We start from the raw sequence: 25,366 nt of genomic DNA, 5'->3' as shown, positions 1-25,366 counted from the left end.
CCCATGGAGACGATCGTAGAGATGCTGGATGTAGTCCTGTGGAATGGCTTGCCATGCCATTTCCACCTGGCGCCTCAGTTGGACAAGCGTTCGTGCTGGACGTGCAGACCACGTGAGACGACGCTTCATCCAGTCCCAAACATGCTCAATGGGGGACAGATCCGGAGATCTTGCTGGCCAGGGTAGTTGACTTACACCTTCTAGAGCACGTTGGGTGGCACGAGATACATGCGGACGTGCATTGTCCTGTTGGAACAGCAAGTTCCCTTGCCAGTCTAGGAATGGTAGAACGATGGGTTCGATGACGGTTTGGATGTACCATGCATTATTAAGTGTCCCCTCGACGATCACCAGAGGTGTACGGCCAGTGTAGGAGATCGCTCCCCACACCATGATGCCGGGTGTTGGCCCTGTGTGCCTCGGTCGTATGCAGTCCTGATTGTGGCGCTCACCTGCACGGCGCCAAACACACATACGACCATCATTGGCACCAAGGCAGAAGCGACTCTCATCGCTGAAGACGACACGTCTCCATTCGTCCCCCCATTCACGCCTGTCGCGACACCACTGGAGGCGGGCTGCACGATGTTGGGGCGTGAGCCGAAGACGGCCTAACGGTGTGCGGGACCGTAGCCCAGCTTCATGGAGACGGTTGCGAATGGTCCTCGCCGATACCCCAGGAGCAACAGTGTCCCTAATTTGCTGGGAAGTGGCGGTGCGGTCCCCTACGGCACTGCGTAGGATCCTACGGTCTTGGCGTGCATCCGTGCGTCGCCGCGGTCCGGTCCCAGGTCGACGGGCACGTGCACCTTCCACCGACCACTGGCGACAACATCGATGTATTGTGGAGACCTCACGCCCCACGTGTTGAGCAATTCGGCGGTACGTTCACCCGGCCTCCCGCATGTCCACTATACGCCCTCGCTCAAAGTCCGTCAACTGCACATACGGTTCACGTCCACGCTGTCGCGGCATGCTACCAGTGTTAAAGACTGCGATGGAGCTTCGTATGCGACGGCAAACTGTCTGAGACTGACGGCGGCGGTGCACAAATGCTGCGCAGCTAGCGCCATTCGACGGCCAACATCGCGGTTCCTGGTGTGTCCGCTGTGCCGTGCGTGTGATCATTGCTTGTACAGCCCTCTCGCAGTGTCCGGAGCAAGTATGGTGGGTCTGACACACCGGTGTCAATGTGTTCTTTTTTCCATTTCCAGGAGTGTATATTTCAGAATAACTGAATTAAATATTTGACGTTAATGGGGAGCGTAGTCGCTTGCTACTGATTTCTTTTCTACACCGACAGATGGCGGGCGAGTAGTAGATTGGGGTTTGTGTCGTGTGAACACACCACATTTGCAGCGATCTTTTGCATGTACAGACATCTGCGCGGATGTCTGCGCAGACAGATCGTTGCGTGTGGACCGGGCTTTAGAAATGCTTTGTCTGCCTGCCAACCAGCATGTAAAAACAAATCAAAGGAATTTCTGAATGACAACTACTCCTACCTAGTGGATGCATTTTTAGATCATCATCATTTAAGACTGATTATGCCTTTCAGCGTTCAGTCTGGAGCATAGTCCCCCTTATAAAATTCCTCCATGATCCCCTATTCAGTGCTAACATTGGTGCCTCTTCTGATGTTAAGCCTATTACTTCAAAATCATTCTTAACGGTATCCAGGTACCTTCTCCTCGGTCTGCCCCGACTCCTCCTACCCTCTACTGCTGAACCCATGAGTCTCTTGGGTAACCTTACCTCTCCCATGCGTGTAACATGACCCCACCATCTAAGCCTGTTCGCCCTGACTGCTACATCTATAGAGTTCATTCCCAGTTTTTCTTTGATTTCCTCATTGTGGACACCCTCCTGACATTGTTCCCATCTACTAGTACGTGCAATCATCCTAGCTACTTTCATATTCGTAATCTCTACCTTGTTGATAAGGTAACCCAAATGCACCCAGCTTTCGCTCCCATACAACAAAGTTGCTCGAAAGATTGAACGGTGCACAGATAACTTAGTCTTGGTACTGACTTCCTTCTTGCAGAAGAGAGTAGATAGTAGGTGAGCGCTCACTGCGTTAGCTTTGCTACACCTCGCTTCCAGTTCTTTCACTATGTAGCCATCCTGTGAGAATATGCATCCCAAGTACTTGAAACGGTCCACCTGTTCTAACTTTGTTCCTCCTATTTGGTACTCAATCCGTTTATTTCTCTTTCCCACTGACATTACTTTCGTTTTGGAGATGCTAATCTTCATACCATAGTCCTTACATTTCTGATCTAGATCTGATATGAAATTATTGTTTGTAAAAAATTATTATGTGTGTAAAGAAACCTTATGTTAAACTGATACATTCCACATCATTACAAAATGTCGTATTCCTGATCTGTGGAACAAGTGTTAATGTAATGTAATGTTTATAGGTATTCCCACTAGCGTCACAATACGGTATATACAGGAACGCCTACTTCGAAAGCGAGGTCAAATTGACAAACATGTTGGATTGCGCACAGGCTTGTTTGACAAATCCGTGGATAGCTACGACCGAATTTAACAAATACGTTTGGCGATCGTGTAGCCACCTGTAGTGACTGTACGGCGTGCGCTGGCAATTCGTGTTATCGACTTCGACCATAGATATTGATAGACTGGTCATGACGTAAATTTCGTGGCATCAACATCTCTACTGCTATACCATGTGACTATTGGCAAAACAATGTTGGTATCCTGTTGTGCTTATGGTTGTACCGAGCGTTTTGTGAAGGGAAGTAACATTAAATTTCACGTGTAAGTATTATTAGTTTAATTTAGTGGCATTTCTTGAATACTAGTAAACTATTGTGTATATCATACCCTTACCCAGAACGTCACAGTTACGTAAATTGGCGGTTTGAAGTGTTGTGTGTGTTTCCAGGCGCACATTGCAATCGTATGTATTTCTTGAAATGGTAGGCTACAAAGCTACATTTTCTCTTTCGTATAGGTTTCCAAAGGATGAAGGGCGCAGGCAGATGTGGATACAGGCAGTGAAACGAAAAGATTTCAAGCCTACTGCGCACACACGCATCTGTTCGAAGTACTTTGAAGAAAATTGTTTCGACAAAGAAAAGACTGGTGGGAATTGCTTCACAGTGACGCCGTCCCACAAAATTCGATTTCCCTGAGCATCTGCAAGCAAAGAGACCCAAGCTTCGTAAATTTCCGTCTAAGAGAAACTTCCCATAATTCTCGTAAGTCTAAATATCTACTTTGTGTTAATATGTTAACGTAAGAAGGAGAGTGTTAAGCAGTGGATGCAAAAGTGTAAGAGCTTTTTTTTAAAGTAACATTGTCGTATTATGCTTTAGACTGGGGGGAAATTCTTTCATGTACATTGTCGTTCAGTGGACTGATATTTTGCTTGCAGCCGCTATACAAGCTTCTGAAGTAAAAGCTGGGACAAGCAAAAGTTTGATACATAGGAGATTTTAAGGAAGATGATTTGGCTGTTCCTGGCATAGCTAGTAAAATGGCAAGTGTTGCAAAAAAGCAGCTGAAGAAGAAAGCTAGAAAATTAGGTAATTTGTAGCGATCAGCCCACAGGATGAGGAAGAAAATTTTAAATTTGGAATCATTAATAAGTGACCTTCAAAAGAATAATCTTATAAGTGAATCCATGGGTACTTTGCTGAAGGTAAGATAGAACTATGTACTTCAAGTAGTACTTATAATTTCTTGACATGTGACATTAAAGCATACCAAATTGCCATTCTTATTATAAATATCAGGTGGTGTAGATTCTAGTATTGTACCTGTCTTGTGGTTCCATGACAAGTGGCATAGTTGATTGTAAGAAAGTCTCTATTCACGCAAATGGAGGCATTGTTTTGAAAAATACCAACATGTTCATGTAAATAATAGGATAAAATTACACTGTGGAAAGTACTGCAACTAGCCACAAGTTTCTTAGAAGTGATTGTTATTGTAACATTGCTAGTTTTGGCCTGGAACCCTTTGCCATGCAATACCACCAATTCCTTGCAGTTTTACGTGTGTGTCCTAAAATTTAGAAATTACATATTTCTTGAAAGGTACTAGATTGTATAGACAGTACACATTGCACTTACTTCATAAAATTCTCTCCTTTACATTTCCTCTCTTAGAACTTTGTTATATTTTGGGATACATACATAAAACTTGCAAGAAATCAATGCTAGCATCTGACAATGGGCTCAGACTCAAAACTAGTAATGGTACAATACAAATCACTACTAAAAGAAACTTGTGACTGGTTGCATTATTTCCTACAGTGTAATTTACAAAAACAGTTGTGGTAACCACAATGGATAAAGTAAAGTAGGAGAAAGCACCATAATTTAATATAAATGAGAAAGCAGTAACTTTTTTTAAAGTGGAGACTCTCTTGGAAACTTAACTATGTTAGATCTACCATACATGAACACAAATAGTAGAAACAGTTATGATATTTTGTTCCTTCTATGCACAAATTTAGTTTGTAACTGCTAATTATGAGTTGTTTTCTCATTCCTTATCAATATAGTCTTCTGCATGATGTGATATTCAGAACATGTTGAGTGAATGACAGTTTGTAGCCTAGCTCTTGCAGTTCTTTACTGGGAGTATCATATTGCTTTCAGATGCTGCCACCAGGTACCTCAGAGTTGTTAAAGCGTGTCAGCAGAGGTCAAACAAGAGAAAAGTACCCAGCAGCTCTTCGGACCTTTGCTTTAACTCTTAATTTCTACAGCAGCAAGGCTTACAGTTATGTAAGAAGAAATTTCAATACATCTCTGCCACATCCACGGACACTGAGAAGGTGGTATAGTGTGATTGATGGAAATCCAGGTTTCAGCAAAGAAGCAGCAGTTGCTTTCAGAATAGAGTCAAAAGCTTATGAACAAGGACAAGAAATTGCTGTGTGCTATGTCATTTGATGAAATTGCAATAAGGAAACACATTGAATTTTGTCAAAATAAATTTGTTGGATATGTAGAGTATGGGGCAGAGCTTGATGATGATAACCTTCCTGTTGCAAATGAGGCACTAACGTTTATGGTAACTGCTGTTAACAGTTCCTGGAAACTTCCAATTGGTTACTTTCTAGTCAATGGACTAACTGCACTAGAAAAATCTAACCTATTGAATGAGGCTCTAAATTTTACTTTTGATGCTGGTGTTGAGGTGATATCAGTAACTTTTGATGGAACACATGTAAATACTGCAATGATAGAAAAGCCAGGTGCTTCTTTTACTTTACCTAACATAAAATCTTTCTTTAAGCACCCATTGTGTAATGATGAAATATGTATTTTCCTTGACCCATGCCACATGCTAAAGTTAGTACGTAATACCTTAGCTGGTAAGGGCACAATTTTTGATACCAATGGAAATCCTATTAAATGGAATTATGTACTCAAGTTACATGATTTGCAATGTGTGGAGACACTTCATCTTGCTACAAAAGTAAGAATGAAGCATGTTGAGTGGTATCGCCATAAGATGAATGTCGGAATTGCTGCACAGACATTGAGTAATAGTGTAGCTAATGCCCTTGAATTTCTTGCCAAAAATTTGCAGCTGGATGATTTTAAAGACTGTGATCCAACAGTTAGGTTCATAAGGATTATGAACAATGTTTTTGATTGCTTCAACAGTAGAAATCTGTTAGCGAAAGGTTATAAAGCACCTCTGTCATTGGAGACTGCTAGCCACATTTTGTCTTTTCTGGATGAAGCTGAAGAATATATAAAGAATTTAAGACTGGATGCAAATGGCCCCTCTGTTTTGTTTACAAACAGAAAGACTGGTTTCCTTGGTTTTATTGTGTCAATTCAAAGGTTATACAATTCTCTGATAAGCAGTCCTAATCCACAACTTAAATTCTTACTAACACACAAGTTGTTAAAAGATCACATCGAGACATTTTTTAGTTCAATCTGGAGGTATGGTGGTGATAACAATAACCCTACAGCAACTCAGTTCAAAGCTGCTTACAAAAGGTTACTTATACATCAGCAAGTAAGGGGTTCAGATTTTGGAACTTGTGTAGACACTGAAGAGTGCTGTATTCTGAATGTATCTTCAGCACTGGGTAAAGTACAAACAAACCCATTTGTTTCGTGTATAAATTTCCGAGCTGAAATTCCTGATGTTGAAAACGTGTCTCATGATCACTGTTACAGTATCCCTTCTATTTGTTTCAGACAACTGTCAAAGTATGTGACAAATGTTGTTGTGTACATTGCAGGATTTATAGTACGTAAGTTGAAGAAAACCATATATTGTACTGAATGTGCAAATTCTTTATATGGATTATTAGAAAGCGAAAATGAACTGATGAGAGAGAATATGGGAGGTTTAGTAACACCTTCCAGGGATGTTGTTCAAATCTGTAAAGTAGCAGAACAAGCCTATCATTTGCAGCAGGCAAAGGGTATGCTGACAAAAAAAATAATTTAATGCTTGTGCTCTTGTCATCTGCTATGGCAGAAATTGACAGCAATGTATTTACATCTATCAATGAACATATAACAAGCATTGACCCCACAGAAAGCCATCACACAACTCTTGTAAAATCCATTTTATTTGAGTATTTCAAGATAAGAAATCACCATTTGGGGAAGACTGTAACAGAAACCTCACAGAAAGGATGTGTAAGGAGCTTGCTAACGAAAAAAATATTATTTAAGGGACACTAAAAGGTTCGTGTGTAGTGTTAGTCTACTTTTTTAAAAGAATAGAAATTTGTTCAGTGCTGAGTTTGTTGTAAATACTGTATTGTTGCAAAATAAATGTTTCATGAAAAATTTATGTGAATTATATTATGCTCATACCTTTGTCATTCAAGATGTGATATTCCTAGTCTAGTAACAGATTGCCATAGACAGTTAAGAGAAGAACTCTTAACATACTTTGCAGGAGAAAGAATAACTTAATCGTTTGCTATTTGGGCTGTGCCAGTTTAAACAGATAGTTGGAATTTTATATTAGTGTCTCGAATTGCAAGGAGCTAGGGAGATATATATATATCTCCATCCCTAGCTCCTTGCAATTCGAGATTATATATAAAACCAATAACCCTACCCACTCCAAAAGCAATGGCAATGTGCATTGCTACTACACAAGAAGAAAGGATGATTTTTACTACCCTGGATTAAATCTGACTTTGGTACAAAATGGGGCGAATTATGCTGCCATTATTATAAATAATAAAGAATAATTTGCAAAAACAAGTTAGGGGCTTCCTTTCTCATCAGGGTTTAATTTTACTTTGTACTTCCCAGTTACAAAACATATATCAGAAACAGTACTGAATACCATTTGCAAAAAGGTAATTGTATGGCCTATGTTAGTTTCCAGATAATAAGCTGTAATGCATGGGATAAATAATCTGCTGCTACAAAGATCTTTGGTCATTTACCAAAAAGCATTAAAAGCCTGACAGATAGCCAACTAGCAATTAAAATCAAACTAAAAGAATCTATGAATGACAGCTCCTACCCAGTAGACGATTTTTTTTAGATATAAATAAGTGATTGGAAGAATTGTCATGCAATGATAGGTATACCTTTCATTAAACTGACACACCTTGCGAAGTATCGTATTCATGATCTGTGTAACAAGTATTTATGTAAGTAGGTACTGAGTTTGTAGATATAAATTCTATTATATTTGATACATCTACGAAATAAACCGTTTAAACCAAAAATCTTTCAAATGAAACTGCTTTACGTTTTGTGGGTGAAAGACACAATTGAGTTCGTTACATTCGATGTGCACACGTGTGTTTACGTTACAAGTTTCGTTGTTTATGCCGATTTATGAAGTCTATAACACTTTCTACAGCCAAGGCACTAAAACACACACACAATATTTACATTTTATGCAGTACATAACTCGTATTGTTAGTAGAGAATGCATCTCATAATCTGTAACACTAAAATATTCACGGCGAATATATTGCCGAACATCGAAAGTGTTTCAGCAGTTCACAAAGTTCATTGTGAAGTAATGGCTGTAAAAATAAATTTTTACAGTGGTTACGCAATAATTTATCACTTCTAGCTTTGTTTACATAAGCTACATTTAATGTGGTAAAGTTAGCAGGAAATCCACTGAGAAATACTGGAAGTGAAATCAGGAATCAGAATGCTGCCTTGAACTCCCGCCGAGGTTCTGCCAACAGTCACGTGATTCCATGTTGCAGCCACGCCCGATGTATAGCCGCTGCACTGCTTGCCCAGTCTATTAGTATCTATGGTCGAAGGTTATCGATTGGACACTTCAGAGACCTCTAGTTTCAGTTTGTAGACCTTTGGTCTGTTCTGAGTGTGTCTATCGTCAAAAAGTTTTGAAGTTTGTTTTGTACATATGTGTGTTGTTACGAATTGTGGTCATTGTAGTGGAGTGAAAATGAAGCCGTTGCGGGTAACTAGTTTTGTTCGGTATGTATATCAAACGAAAAGCATAATTTCTCCTTGTTTTCCTATTTTTAAATCTGATTTAACTAAGTGTCAGGATTTTTATTGTGAATCTTGGTTGATGTACGTATTTTTGACTGATTTTTGTCCACGTACACGTTATAGGAGCAAATAAAATTTTATGTGAGAAATGGGTTAAATTTGTAATATTTCGAGAATGAAGTAATTTTTAATGTAGATTTTTGTCTTTATTTCTGCTGTTACATCCGAAATCATGGAATAAACGATATTCCATTATTATCAGAAGGAAAACAGTGTTATGAAATTATAGTATTTCATTACTGTAACCGCTCTGCGAGAAAATTTGAGAACGGAGGAAATAGTGATTGACACTATATGCTGGTGTTTCGCACGACTTAATTTAACTCGGTAGTATTAAAACGTTTACACAGTTTTTGATGACTTTGTATGATGTTATAGACAAGCGCCTTAGGAATTAAGCAGCAAACAGCCTGTAAATGATATACCGTGGAAGCAAACTTTGGTCTAAATTGTGAATAGAAGCAACGAACATCGTTTATTCATAAGTCACATATGAAGAGTACAGTAAAGGAACATGGTTTGTCCATATTATGAAATTGTTCAGGGAACAATTTTACAGTTTGAAACCGAACTTCATGGATAGGAATGGACAAAATTAATGAATACAATTGTCATTTGGAAAGACATGTTATATTATGTGTCAGATTAGTTTGTAATTAAAAACAATGTTTGAAACAATAAAAGTATTTCTTGGTAAACAGGCTCTCTATGCTAGTTTAACTTCGTGTGATAAAGTAGTGAAAAGAATAAAATGTAATATCACCTTGTCCCAACATCCACTATCATCATCATTACCACCACCACCACCACCACTTCTATTATATTATTATTGTTATCAGCATTATATAAAAATATTCTAAAAATATTTTGTTGTACTGTATTTTTATTTTAGCTCTGTTAGCTGGGGATGAATATTCTCCAGAAGGGCTGCTCTTGAAGTCGCTGTGAGACCCTCCGCACTGATAAAGTCCAAGCTCCTTTATATGTTACTCAATGTTGAATGAGACAGGGATGATTTTTATAATGACTACCGGTCTGATAGACCGTGCTGGGAAAAGGTGTTTCTTCAAATATTTATTTATGACCCCCAATTTTGTATCATATCTTGACTCACCCAGACAATATCAAGAACCTTAGGTTTAAATTGAACTTATGATCCACACCCAATCCATTTGAACTTATGCTACTGCTTATATGTTAATCAGTTTCATATTCTTATCACACGCCATAAAAGCGTGTCCTCTAATAGGTGTAGTTACTTTCACTGTCTCCAAAAGTTGCAGTTCATAAGATAATTAAGATATCTTGGTACAGTGTAATTCTCGTTCTGGCTTGAGCTTGAATCACAAAAACGTCAATATGTTTGACTTTCTTGTGCAGTAATTCTGTCACAAAGTGAATTAAAAAGGAAACAACTTTATTTGCCTCTTTTCTTCCAATATCTTCAGTGTAAGTGTAGAACACCGAAGCTGCATTTGAAAGCTGACGAATATTGACAGAGGAAACAGACATCTGCCTTTTGGAATAGATGTTACTAGTACTTAATGTTTGGTAAGCATATGTTGTTTTGGTATTCACTGCAGATTGCTTCTGCTTCATTAGAATTTTGACATTTTAAATGAGAATTTCTCTTTCTGAAATAAAAATTTCCAGCTTTTAATTTGTGTACTCTCTAGTCAATGGTGATCTTATTAATATTTTTTTCAAGACTTGTTTCTTCATGTCATGATTTAAATTTTCAGATAACATTGCATTCAGCACTTCCATCTTAGCAGTGTACTTATCACAGGTTGAGCATGTATCATTCCTTAATACCCAAAGCTATATTGAATTTGGTGTTGAATACTGTTATATACATTTCACATGAAATGTCAGAATTTGGGCATTTTTCCTGGATCAGTTTATGGAATTTCCCCCCCCCCCCCCCCCCCCCCAAAGTTCCTCGGAAAGATACAATTTCTTGGTCTTGTCTTTGCTGTAATGAGTTGCACTACTCTTAAATGAATGAATGAGATCATAAACTGCCATTCCTACTTCTTCCTTAATTTTCCGTATATTACTTCCATGCTTACCCATTCCAGCATGTAGGGACTTGCCCAGTTTCAAAAATTTCTTAACTGTCATTAATTGTCACCATGTTACTCCACATACTGCCATAATGACTTTTCTTTGTACAAGAATTTCATGCACAGTGTCGTCACCTTTCACTCTTACTCTGTAGCTGAAATCACGCTTTCTAAGCTTTGATTCATCTTCATTCTTCCTTGATCACCTTTTGTGAAGTGGAGGTATTGTAATTAAGCCTTTCAGATACAATGGTTGTTCATTTCAGTCTACCATATCACTAAATTTTCGTATATTTGAAGTTTCTTCAGCACTTACTACCTCAAAAGACTTTTAACTTACAGTTGCGGTCTTCTCCTAGTTCATGTGACTAAACCCTTAATTTCTTCATGACTTACTCATTAGCCCCCATAACTGCCTTTTTCTAACACTGTTAGAATCTGAAGGCTACTCATAATTTAAAATATATTACTATTAAAACTGAAATGAGTAACTTAGAACACCTGCATTACTAATTGGTATGTCTCTAATTAAAGCTTTCACTAGTATCAACAACACACAATAAAAGAAAACTCTCTGTTTCTTGCTTCAACTGTGTTTGCCAACCCATAAGGAATCTACAACTTAATACATGACACAGGACAAATCACATTTATTTCCTGTACTGAGAGACATTAGCTCGTTCTTTTCCTGAATGGATAACCTAAAATAGATTGTAAGACGTAGACTATTCATATTATCACATTGGTTGATTAGCATTATTAAGCAAGACCGAATCCTATATGTCATGACATACATAATTCATTTTTGGAAAAAAAGTGGACAAAGCACATTATTTTCCTATACTCTTCACATCACATCATTTCTGCAGTTATCCAGTGTGTCGTCTGACAGGAAAGCAACAGCAAAAATTATTTATATGAAGTATGTAATAAACAACATCACACACTTTATTAAAAAGTGGCACACCTGTATCAGTCTGCAAATATATATATTGCTTAGCGTGTATAATCAATTAGGTATAAACATAATTTTCAACTCTTTCTAATGTATAACTAATGTTTTTTGTAGTTATGAGAACATAAAGCCTACAGTTGCAGGTTAGCTGTATCGTTTACCTAGGTTTCAACGTTAGTAATAACGTCTTCTTCAGAACCTGCAAAAAGTTAGTATTATAATGTGCTATTAAATTATATTAGATATGGTCATCCTACAGGTTGCAACGTGTAGTACTTACGTGAAATATTATTTAAATGTTTGCCTAAAACAAGCCATGTCCTAAGTCAACTTTATAAAACTGATGCATAACCATAAGCTTTTGTCACTTGTATTAAACAGGCTGTAGCAAATTCACTTTAAGCCCGTTGTATGGGCCTCATCGTGTGACTATAGACTGCGGACCACGAGGGATTCATGGTCTGCCTCACAGAGGGTGGCGAGCATGCGCGAGACATGTAGAATCAAACTCTGAACAGGTCGTTATTACTAACGTTGAAACCTAGGTAAACGATAAAGTTAACATGCAACTGTAGGCTGTATATTCTCATATAAACAATATCAGTTGCTGTCGCTGCATAGAAATGTTAAAAAAATTGTAGTCTTTACTTCTACTTTGCTACTTCTGTGTCATAATTGTGAACTTGACTTGGCAGTGTTAATGATGCAGTAGAAATACCATGACTCATCTAAGCTAGGCTTACAAAATTTCCAGTGAAATTCCTTCCTTCTATGGAAGTTGTTGAATGTGGTACACAGTCAATTTACTATTTGAATTGATATCCAAATGCATATGATTTACTGCCTTGACAAGAAGATACCATGCAGCATTGTTCCGAGGCTGGCTCTCTGTTGGCTGTAATCAATGTTAGAATCCATATTTCTAACAGTGCTGTAGTGCTTACTAGGGCAGAAAGAGAACAGAACACCGTCAATATATATTTTTTTATCTCTACATTATTTTTTTGTGGTGTAGCCCAAGATTTAGGTTAGGTTGAAAGCTGACTATTTGGTTGTGAATTGGTGAAGCCAACTAATGTGCACACGATATTGTGGTTGTTGTGGGATGGTGATCTATGGGATCTCTCTCTTTCCTTGGACCTAGCTGCATCTCCTAATCTGACTGTTATATAATTATGTGACTTTTGTGTACCTGAATGCAGGTAACAAGGATAATATTATTTGCTTTCTATGTCATCTCATAAAAAGTTGCTACCTGTGAGATGAATCTGTAATATGCATGAATATGTGGCAAGAATTTAGTGGAGGATATTGATGCAAATTTATAAGTTGTCTGATTTGTGTGTAGACCTATTTAAATGATTGTAAATATTCACCATTGTGGAAACAGGGCATGTAATTTTTCACCATTGTGGAAACAGGTCAGTAATTTATATTTGTCCTCTAACTTTTTTCCATAAGTTTGCAACATGACATATTTCACCCGCTCTCATAGAATGAACCGCTGTGTAATGCTGAATACCATCTACACTTACACTCCACAAGCCACCTTATGGTTTGTGGTGCAGGGTACTTTCTGTGTTAGTATCACTTGCCCCTTCTGATGTTCCAGGTGCAAATGGTAAGCCTCTTTGAGGGCTCGAATCTCTCTTACTTTATCGTAGTGGTCTTTTTGTGAGATGTACATAAGTGGAAGCAATATATTTGTGGTCTCTTAAAAAACATATGCTCTCTTAAATCACACCATGATGCAGAACGCTTCTCATGTGGAGTCTGTCACTGGAGGTAGCTGAGCATATTTGAAATGCCTTCGCACTTACGTAATGAAACATGCTGCTCTTCTTTGGATTTTCTCTATTTTCTTCTATCAATCCTACCTTGTACAGCTCGCAGACTGATAAGCAATATTCAAATATAGGTCGAGCAAGTGTTATTTAAGCTACTTTCTTTAAGGGTGGATAGTATTCTCTGTGGGTTCTTCTACTGAATTTCAGTCTCTGGTCTGCCTTACCCACAGTTAATTTTAATGCAGTCGTTCCACTTCAAATTCCTCCATATGCATACTCTGTAGATATTTTATGGAAGTAATGTCTTCCAGTCATTGTTTTGCAGTTGTGTAACTCTGTACCAAGTTTCAATCCTCGGCAGATCTTCCTGCATTTTTATATGGTTCTTTAGAGTTGCAACTTCTCTGGATGCAACAGCATCATCCATAAAAATCCTCATGGAACTTACGATGTTATATGCTAGGTCATTTATATGTATTGCAGAAAGTAATGGTCCTTTAACACTCCCTTGACGCATGCTCGAAGTTATTTTTTTATCTAAGGGCTTCTCTTTGTTGAGGACAACATGCTGTGTTCTGTTTGCTGGTAGTTCTTCAACCTAATCACACGGCTGGTCTGATTTTTGTATGGTTGTGTTTCATTCATTAGGAGGCAGTGCAGATCTGTTTCGAATACCTTCCAAAAGTCGAGGAACACATCATGTACCTGAGTGCCTGTATCTACTACTTTCTGGATGTCATGAATAAATAGAGTGGGCTGGGTGTCTCACCATCGTTGTTTTTGGACCCATTCTTGATTCCTACAGAGAAGATTTTTGGTATCCAGAATTGTTATACTACACAAGTGTGAAATTTGTTCAAAAATTCTATGACAGACCAACATCAAAGACATAGGCATACAGTTTTGTGCATGTCTGACAACCCTGTTTGAAAACAGGAATGACCTATGCTTTTTTTTACAGTCATTAGGAATGCTTCACTCGTCCAGATACCTGCAGTACATGGCTGCTAGAAGAGGGGTGAGTTCTTTAGCATACACTACATAGAATTGAATTGGTGTCCCGCCAGGTCTAGTGACCTATCCTCTGTTTAGCGATTTCAGTTGCTATCTCTTGGTCACTTATTTCAATATCTGTCATTTTGCCATTCGTGTGACAATTTAAAGGAGGAACTACAGTGCAGTCCTCCTCTGTGAAACAGTTTTTGAAAAAGACATTATGACCTGGTCTGTTTTATCCACCATTTCAATCCCATTATGGTCACAGTGTGTCTGGATAGATGGCTTTGATCTGTATTCTGATTTAACATTAGACAAAATTGGTTGATAAAATTTTGCTTTCGAATTCATTGACCGCATCACACGTGGCCATCATTATGCCAATTTTGGCACTGTTTGGTTTTTGTGTGTCTGAGGCTGTGACTACATTTAAATTTTCAGTGTAGTTCTCTTTGCTTTGGTAGCAGCTTTCAAACATGGTTGTCAAACCATGGTGGGTCTTTCCCATCCCTCACAACTTTGCTGAGAACATACCAGTCTAAATCTTATTGTATAGTGATTTTGAATTTGGTCGATTGATGCTTAACATTGTTAGTGCTGGAGATGAAATTTTCATGCTGACCATTGAGGTAATGTGAAATCTGTTTCCTGTGCAAGTAGAAATATCTTCTAACCTTCCTTTATATTCCTTTTTACAGCCGTATTCAGTGATGTTGCAGTGGCCTTATGATCTTTGATTCCCTGCTGTACACTGAGTCAAAAAGTTTGTGTCTGTTAAGTAGGTCTAAAATATTACCATCACTAGTTGATTAACTGCTCAAGATAATAGCTAGATATTGCACTTAGAACATATTCACACAATTCCCCTTCCTTACTTCCTGTCCTGGTAATAAAAATTATCTGGAAACCTTATTTGGATCCTACAATTGGGTCTTAGTAATTAACTTTCCAACGCTGGTGGATAAAGACGGTAGGACCCTAATTAATTACGTTTTCTTTGATGAAGCTCAGAGTTAGAAAGTAACTGTTTACCCAGTAACAAATTCTCTCTTTGATCATGATGCACAGTGAGTTAGGGTAAATAACATAGTGCCTTACAATATGGATACTCCTCAGTGGAAATCTGTTCGAATAATTAATAACTCCAGTACGAATGTTTTTAAGAATGGTTTACAGGTGACATGGGATGTAATTCATGGTGAACCAAATGCTAATATAAAATTTAATCTATTCCATGATAAATTCATATCATTATTTGAAAATAGCTTTCTGCATAAGCTAACCAGGAAGGACGCCAAACAGCCATGTAATAAAAAAAAAAAAAAAACATGGCTCACTAGAAGGATTAAAGTCTCTTGTGAAAGGAAGAGGGAAATGCATCTTTGGCAAGAACGATGCAGACTCCTGCAATAGTTGGACACTACAAAAAGTACTCAGAATTACTAAGAAAGGTTATTAAAAAAAATTAAGGAACATGTACTTCATGTCAGAAATCAGTACTTCTGACAGCAGACTTAAGGCTGCGTGGTTAGTGAAATAAGAGACAGGCCAACCAGCTACAGAGCAAGACATCACTATTGAACTGAGTGGATGGGTTATAAATGAAGAGTCCCAGATATCAAATGTATCTAATAATCATTTCTTAAATGTAGCAGAAAGCATAGGGACAAATAGTTCAAGAGCAAAACGACAGCAGAATGTTGTAAATGTAACTTTCATAAAATCTAATCATATAAATATATCACCAACTTGTCCGCCCCAATAGCTGAACGGTAAGCATGTTAGAATGCCACGCATGGAGGCTCTGTTTCGATTCCTGGCTGGGGTGGGAGATTTTCTCCCCTCAGGGACTGCATGTTGTGTTTTCCTCATCATCATTTCATCCCCATTTTCGACATGCAAGTCACCTAATGTGGCCTCGCCCTCAATAAGACTTGCACTTAGCAGCCAAACTTCCCAACTGGGAAATCCTGGCCACAGACACCATACGAACATTTCCATTTCCATCACCAACTTCTTCTTCTGAATTTAAGAAATTTAAGCATTTTCTTAAAAGGAGGGCGGGGAGCGCACATTTTGTTTTGATGGTGTTTCCAATTGAGTACAAAATATATGTTGTCATGTAATAAGCCCAGTCTTACCTGAAATATGTAACAAATCACATTTTTCCAGAGCGACTGAAATATACAGTTATTAACCCCCGCACCCCCTTTAAGAAAGGTGATAAGAGAGAGATCTCAATAACTGGTGACCTGTTTCACTGCTGACATCATTGTCCAAAATTTTTGGGATGATGATGTATTTTAGAAAAGTATCTCACCTTAGCAACAATAGTATCTTAGCAAATCACAGTTTGGGCTTCAGAAGAGTTGCTCTAGTGAGAATGCCAGTTACGCTTTTATTTACCAGATCTTACAAATACTAAATAATAAAATAGCACCAGTTAGTATTTTCTGCAACCTATCAAATGCATTGGACTGTGTGAATCGCAGTATTCTACTAGCTAAATTGACATTTTATGGGATTGATGGTATAGCCAACCACTGGATTATTCATTATGCTGTATTTCTAGAAAGCTGGGAAATTCCGTTTAGGTCCACTGGATAATGTCGTATCTAACCAAAATAATGCGGAAAGTTGTACTTAGTAATTCAAGCAATATAATCTAGGGATATAATTCTGACTGGGGAAAAAATTATGTATGTTGTTTCCCAAGTTTCAGTCTTAGGCCCACTACTGTTCCTCAGATAGGTCTATGTAAACAATCTTCCATCTACTATACAGAAACAGAATTACACTGGTGTCCAAAATTAAAGCAACAAACCACTATTTACCTGTCCTGTGTCTAATTCACGATATAATGATACAGTCTGTCAACAGATGTCCGTGTGATCATGTTCTGCATGGAGGGTGGGAGGATCATCATCACAGAATCATCTGAGCCTCAGGTTTAAGCCTTCTACTCAGCTCCAAACCGGAGGACTGCAATTAGCTCTGGGAACAGGGCTACAAAACAGTAGTTCTGCTTCCATCTCGTGAGTGAGGCCTAACTGTCTTTATCCTCTCACCTCAGTTGAATGGGGGAGGGGGGGGGGGGGGGAGAGAGAGAGTGAGATGTTAAATGCTATGTGATTCACGTTAACTTCTTACTTCAGTAGAGGAAATATGGAGGAAGGAGGCGGTGCCACACTTGTTAGAAACTGTCTTTATTTCAAGAATATTGATATTAATAAATTTTGCTCAGAGCAGCACTTACAAGCTTGGACAACAGTAGTAATATTTCATAATGAGCCTTTTATAATAGTAGGTATATACAGATCACCTTCAGGAAATTTTAACCTCTTCATAAAAGTCTGGAAGCTCTGTTGTCCCGTCTCACAGTAAAATCCAAGGAAATAGTAATTGCTGGTGATTTTAATGTGGATTTATTGAAAAACTGTGCCTGTGAACAATTATTGGAATCATTACCACTCAATTTATTTTTATTTTATTTATTTACATGTCAAGTTCCATAGGACCAAATTGAGGAGCAAATCTCCAAGTTCATGGAACATGTCAGTACTTGGAATTACAACATAAAAAGTAATAACAGATAAAAATAAAATGTTTATGAACCCAAAAAAGTCAAGCCATAAGTTTAAGTAAAAGCAATCAACAATAAAACAAGAATCAGCTTTGTTTTTCAAGGAACTCCTCAACAGAATAGAAGGAAAGTCTTCAGTTTAAATTTGAAAGCGTGTGGTTTACTGCTAAGATTTTTGAATTAGAGTGGTAGCTTATTGAACATTGATGCAGCAGTATACTGCACACCTTTCTGCACAAGAGTTAAGGAAGTCCAACACAAATGCAGGTTTGATTTCTGCCAAGTATTAGCTGAATGAAAGCTGCTTATTTTGGGTGTATATATATATATATATATATATATATATATATATATATATATATATAGCGCCGGCAGACAGGCACATGAACAAAACACACAAACACACACACAAAATTACGAGCTTTCGCAACTGGCAGTTGCTTCGTCAGGAAGGAAGGAAGGAGAGGGAAAAATGAAAGGGTGTGGGTTTTAAGGGAGAGGGTAAGGAGTCATTCCAATCCCGGGAGCGGAAAGACTTCCCTTAGGGGAAAAAAAGGACAGGTGTACACTCGCACACACACACACACATATCCATCCGCACATACACAGACACAAGCAGAGAGAGAGAGAGAGAGAGAGAGGGGGGGGGGGGTTGACGGGGGGGGGGGGGGGACAGGCCATTTTCCAAATTCCAAGACTCATGAACAGGGGTCGACAAGAGGTTCATGAACTTCCACCACTTATTGCCCAAATCTCCCGTTTCTGTGCCAAAAATATCGTTTTAGAAATGGAAGAGTTACTGCAAAGTATAATACCATATGATGTAAGTGAATGAAAATAAGCCAAGTAGACAAATTTTTGTGTCAATCACTCAGTTCAGATACCATTCGAATGCTAAAAATGGCAGCATTAAGTCTTTTAATAAGATCCTGAATGTGTGCTTTCCACAACAGTTTACTATCTATCTGAACACCTATAAATCTGAACTGTTCAGTTTCACTAATCGTATGCCCTTTCTGTGAAATTAAAATGTCAGGTTTTGTTGAATTGTGTGTTTGAAACTGTAAAAACTGAGTCTTACTGTGATTTAGTGTTAGTTTATTTTCTACAAGCCATGAACTTTGGTCATGAACTGCACTATTTGAAACCGGGCCAGTGTTGCACACAACATCCTTTACTACCAAGCTAGTGTCATCTGCAAACAGAAATATTTTAGAGTTACCTTTAATACTAGAGCGCATATCATTTATATAAATAAGGAACAGTCGGCCCCAACACTGATCCCTTGGGCACCCCCCACTTGACTGTACCCCACTCAGACCCCACATCACAGCCATTCTCATAATTGTGAATAATGACCTTTTGCTGTTTGTTGCTACATTAAGAGGTGAACCAGTTGTGAGCTACTCCCCGTATTCCATAATGGTCCAACTTCTGGAGCAATATTTTGTGATCAACACAATCAAATGCCTTAGTTAAATCAAAAAATGTGCCTAATGTTGTAAACCTTTTGTTTAACCCATACCGAACCTCACAGAGAAAAGAGAATATAGCATTTTAAGTTGTTGAACGACTTTTTTAAGCAGAACTGTACAATTTGACAGCAAATCGTGTGATACAAAATTATCAATTATCCTTACAGACACAGCCTTTTCAATAACTTTAGCATACACTGATGGCATAAAAATAGGTCTAAAATTTTCTACATTGTCCTTTTCTCCCTTTTTACATAGCATATTTATTACTGAGTACTTTAATCGTCCAGGAAACTGACAATTGTTAATGGAAAAATTACAAGTATGACTAAGTACAGGGCTAACATATGCAGCACAGCACTTTTAATATTCTTCTAGGCACTCCTTCATGTCCATGAGAGTCCTTAGTCTTCAGTGATTTACTTATGGACTCAATCTCCCTTTTGTCTGTATCACAGCGGGGTATTTCAGACATCAGTCTTTGAAAAGCATTTCCCAAGAGAGTTACATGATTCCCTGTAGAAACTAAATTTTAATTTTATTCAACAGCAATGCTCAGAAAAAGCATATAAAATACTGTACATATATCTGATTTATAAGTAACAGACATATTTTTACTATGAACTGACTTTATATCGTCGACCTTGTGCTGCTAACCAGACACTTCCTTCCCAACCAGCCATATGGTTTTAATTTTTTGATTGTGACTACTTCTAACATTTTGATTCAATTCCCACTTTGTTCTATATGATATCCTTATCCCACTAGTCAGCCACCCGGGCTGCCTATTACTGCTAGTACCCCATGTTCTAATGGAAAGCGACTCTCAAAGAACATGAGAAATGTGTTAAGGAAAGCATTATATTTATCGTCTATGTTATCGGCACTATAAACATCCTGCCACTCTTGTTCCTTGACAAAGTTTAAAAAATTCTCTATTGTTGTTGGATTAAGTTTCCTACATAGTTTGTAATTATATGTGACACTTGTTTGAGTACAATAGTCTTTTAGTGTTAAAATTTGTGCAACATGGTCTGAAAGGCCAGTCATCCTTTTACTAACAGAATGCCCATCTAGTAATGAAGAGCTGGCCGTGTGGTTCTAGGCACTGCAGTCTGGAGCCGAGCGACCGCTACAGTCGCAGGTTCCAATCCTGCCTCGGGCATGGATGTGTTTGATGTCCTTAGGTTAGTTAGGTTTAATTAGTTCTAAGGTCTAGGTGACTGATGACCTCAGAAGTTAAGTCACATAGTGCTCAGAACCCATTTGAACCATTAGTAATGAAGAATGAATAAAAATATTGTCTATGGCTGTGCTACTGTTCCCGTGGACCCTAGTTGGAAAAAACACAATCTACATCAGATCATATAAATTTAGGAGATCTACCAGCATCCTTTTTCTTTCACCATCATATACAAAATTTGTATTGAAGTCACCACATGTGACTAATTTCTGGTACGTTCTACAAAGTGAATCCAGAACCCTCTCTAGCTTGAGTCAGAGTTAGGGGACCTACAAACAACAACAATTAGAAGTTTAGTTTCACTTAGTTCAACTGACCCTGCACAACATTCAAACATCTGTTCAGTGCAGTGCCTTGATACGTCTATTGACTCAATTGGGATTCTGTTTTTTACGTACATAGCCACTCCCCCACCCCACAAGAAACTCCATGAAAAACAGCCAGCTAATTTGTATCATGGTAAAGGAAGCCTCTGAATTGTCAGATTATTTAAGTGGTGTTCTGATATACCAATAATTTCAGCAGTTCACTAACTTTATTTGTATTACCTCTTATATTCTGGTGAAATATGCTAATTGATTCTCTACTTGGAAACATGATGTCCTCTGAAGGTGAGCCTTTAGTTAGAGGGACTTCCTTTAAGCAGGTATACCTATCAGCTGACTTCAGTCGAAAAAAGGTGCAGCTCTAAAACCAACTACTAAATGAATTTTTCCATCAGTGAACCCACCACCACCACCCACTACCCTGTCACCTATAAGCTTTGCCAGCCTCCCCTTTCCATACCTATTGAGGTGCAGGCCATGCATAGTGAAACCCGATCTATTGATAGACCCAACTGGCACCGTTGAAATGTTCCTCCTGTGAACTCTTCAATCAGGATATGTAAATGCTCTGAGACTGCAATCGATAATATCTTTGTAGACAAATCTAGGGAAAAAGTCATAACACAGAGCCAATAGCAAATGGACTATCTGATCATGGCATGCAGCATCTTGTGTTAAATGTGGAAACTTGTCAGGATAAAAAATCTCTTAAATCTGAGTACAGGGGGGTAATAATTCAGTCAAAAATTGAAAAATTCAGGAAGTTGCTAAAAGACATGAACTGGATAGATGTTTACAGTACTTCTGACTCAAATGGAAAATACAAAGCATTTATTAATAAAGTTTTCATTTTTGAAAATTGTTTTCAAAGGTAACTCAAATGAAACAAAAGTAAATAATAATAATAATAATAATAATAATAAATCATGGATTACACAAGGAATAAAGATATCATGTGTTACGAAAAGGAGACTGTATCTGCTATCTAGGAATAGCTCTTATGTTAGTATTATAAAGCATTACAAAGTATACTGCAAAATATTGAAGCAAGTGGTCCAGAAATTGAAGCAGCTTTATTATGAGAAAAAGATATGTACATTGGACAACAAAGTGAAAACAGCAGGGGGTATAGTGAAGACAGAGACAGTTAGCGCCAAAAAAGGAAGAGGAACAAATAGCTCTAAAAATAAATAAGACTTTGGTAACAAGTGCATGTAGTGTTACAAACCTCTTAAACAGGTACTTCATTTCTGTTACTGACAGCTTGTGGTTATCAGGTTCAGCGAACAGTGCCAAAAAGGAAGAGGAACAAATAGCTCTAAAAATAAATAAGACTTTGGTAACAAGTGCATGTAGTGTTACAAACCTCTTAAACAGGTACTTCATTTCTGTTACTGACAGCTTGTGGTTATCAGGTTCAGTGAACAGTGCAATGGACTATCTGAGACCAGTCTTTAAAAACAACTTGAGTAAAATGGAAATCACACTCATGTCTCCCAAAGAAATAGCATCCATCATAAAATCCTTAAAATCTAAGTATTCTAGTAGGTATGATAACATATCAACAAAGTTAATCAAAGAGTACTCATGCAGGTTGAGGTCTATCTTAAGTTATTTGTGTAATCAATGTCTTATCAGTGGAACATTTCCAGATTGGGTAAAGGATGTTGAAGTTAACTCTCTTCACAAAAAGGGGATAGAGATACCATCAAACTATTTATCAATTTCACTTTTGCTAGCTTTGTCAAAAATATTTGGAAAGGTTTTGTTCAAGCATCTCCTTAAGCATCTGACTACAAATAGTATATTGTCCAAGTCACAGTTTAGGTTTCTTAAGGGTTCTGACACAGATGAAGCTACTTACACTTACTGTGAGAATGTACTTAATTCATTAGATAATTAATGAGAGTCTACTGGCATTTACTGTGACCTGTCAAAAGGCTTTGTGTGAACCACAGCATTCTCTTAAGTAAATTAGAGCATTATAATATCATCGACAATGTTGTGAAATGGTTTAAGTCTTATCTAACTAATGGGAAACTAAGGGTGTCATCGTGAAATACCTGTGCAGTAAGCAGTCAGTCTTCATCTGATTGGGAATTAATTATGTGTGGTGTTCATCAGGGTTCCATCATGGGCCCATTGCTTTTTCTTGAGTATATTAATGACCTCTCGTCTGTTACGTGGCCAGATGCTAAGGTTGTTTTGTTTGCAGATGATACAAACATTGCAATAACTAGCAAGTCAAGTCCAGATTTAGAAATAGTCGCTAATCTAATTTTCACTGACATTAAAAAATGGTTTAAAGCTAAATCACTGTCATTAAACTTTGAAAAGACCCATTATATGTAAGACATTTCCTTCCTGCATGTGTATAACATGTGAAGACATGCAGATTGAAGAGGTTGACAGTGTTAAATTTCTGGGGCTACAACTCGATAATAAATTGAAATGGGAGGGGCATACCACAAAATGCTTAAGTGCCTAAACAAGTCTGTATTTTCAGTGAGAATTATGTCAGATGTAGGAGATGCAAATATAATTTAAAAAATGTTGCATACTTTGCTTACTTTCATTCTATTATGTCATACGGGAACATATTCTGGGGTAACTTGTCAAACCAAACAATAGTTTTTAGCATCCAAAAGCATATAATAAGGATCATTTGTGGTGTAAATTCAAGAACATCACCTAGAAACCTGGTAAAGGAACTTTGTATTCTAACCTCTGCTTCTTAGTGTATTTATTTCTGAATGAAATTTGTTGCAAGTAATATATATCTGTTTCCAATAGCTCAACACACAATATCAATACTAGGAATAAGAACAATCTACATAAAGACCTAAAATTACTTACCTTGGTCCAAAAAGAGGTCCAATGTTCAGGAACACACAATTTCAATAAATTGCCAGTAACCATTAAAAGCTTGGTTTTAGATAAAGCACAATTTAAATAGAGTTTGCAAAACTTTTTGATGGGCAACTCCTTCTACGCTCTAGATGAATATCTTAACAGGTACTGGTAGACCAGCTGAAGTAAAAATGTCTGTTAGATTTCAGTTTTGACAGTACTTGGTTACAAGTCAAAATTAGGTATTTTGTCTATGATAAATTTATTAATGGGGCATAACAATGTTTCATTCTCACAGCATATTAATTTCGTAAATGGTAGCAGTTCCAGTTTACTGTAATGTATTCACCTATTTTGACAATTTTCTGACAAGTGATTAGTCTAGTAAGTATTATATTCAAATGTTTTATGTTTTTTATGTTATAATTTCTGACATGTTCAGCACCCATGAGAATCATCCCATTTTTTGGGTCTATTTAGCGAAAACTGTATCTAGTTTAAGAGAGGGGTGGGGGGACACTCTTATTGACAGGTTGTTGAATCAGTGTTACTCCTCAAGCATGAAACATAGCATATTCTGCAGTTATGTCATGTATCAACAGTACATAAGTCATTGATGGAGCACCTATTTTGCCAGTAATGTCTGTCTCAGATGATGTAACTTTTTAGCGCCGTATGTTAAAATTTTTTTTTCATTTACTTGATACTAAATTTAGACTACTTTATTTGGCTTATGGAAGGATGGAATAATTTTTTCCTATCACTTTCTTGGATTGTATCACTAGACATTACTTCAATATTTTCGTTTCACAGAACAAAACAAGAACAAAAATTAATCTCAACAGCAAATACGAGCCTTTAGCCAACTACACATGGGCCTGTAAAGTACTCATATAGGTTGCCTGAAAATTATCAGAAAAAGTTACATGAAGTCTGCATTCTGTTTGCTGATATCTCAGTTTCCACTATTTCTTAATAAATGATGGTATGAGACAGTGAGAAAATTTTTCTCATATTACGTATACTGTGTACATCAATACCCATCTGTTGGCGTGTAGCAGAGTACTACTGATGCCACTGATTCCTTCCCCCTCCCCCCTTCCCTGTTCCACTCTCCAGTGTTGTGTAGGAAGAGTGAATGTTGGTAAGCATCTGTATTAGCTATAATTTCTGGAATTTTCTCATTGTGATCATTTCGCGAGACCTATGTGGAAAGAAGCAATATGTTGTCTAACTCTTGCTAGAAAGTACTCTCTCGAAATTTCAATAGTAAACATGTTTGTTATGCACGATGCATCTGCCATTTGAGTTGTTTGAGCATCTTTGCACCATCCTTGGAACTTCTCTGTCTCTTCTGTCATTTGTACCAGATAATGGTCGTAGATTGATGAATAATACTCAGGAGTCAGTCAAACAATCTCTTTGTAAGCCGCTTCTTCAGGGAATTACTACATTTTTTTCAGATTCTTCCTGTAAATCTTAATCTAGTATCTCAGTCGCTTGTAAGTGACTTCATTAGTGAACTACTTACATTTTGATTTGATCCATTATAAATGGTTT

General features: G+C 37.6%; 1 protein-coding gene across 2 annotated transcripts in view; it reads left to right on the top strand.

The window, feature by feature from the left end:
* Positions 1–8,247: 8,247 nt before the first annotated feature.
* LOC126297932 (uncharacterized) overlaps positions 8,248–25,366 on the top strand; it is a 160,718-nt gene continuing 143,599 nt past the window's right edge. Inside the window, exons 1-2 of one of the 2 annotated variants that reach the window (XM_049989253.1) lie at positions 8,252–8,447; positions 14,295–14,351. The gene's annotated coding sequence lies outside the window, so the exon portion shown is untranslated. Of the gene's footprint in view, positions 8,448–14,294; positions 14,352–25,366 lie in introns of both variants that reach the window. The other variant, XM_049989252.1, reaches the window with a different exon arrangement.

Source organism: Schistocerca gregaria, chromosome X, assembly GCF_023897955.1.
Source record: "Schistocerca gregaria isolate iqSchGreg1 chromosome X, iqSchGreg1.2, whole genome shotgun sequence".
In the NCBI taxonomy this organism is placed as follows: domain Eukaryota; kingdom Metazoa; phylum Arthropoda; class Insecta; order Orthoptera; family Acrididae; genus Schistocerca; species Schistocerca gregaria.
The sequence above is the reverse complement of the archived record's forward strand: the minus strand, read 5'-3'. Positions and strand labels throughout refer to the sequence as shown.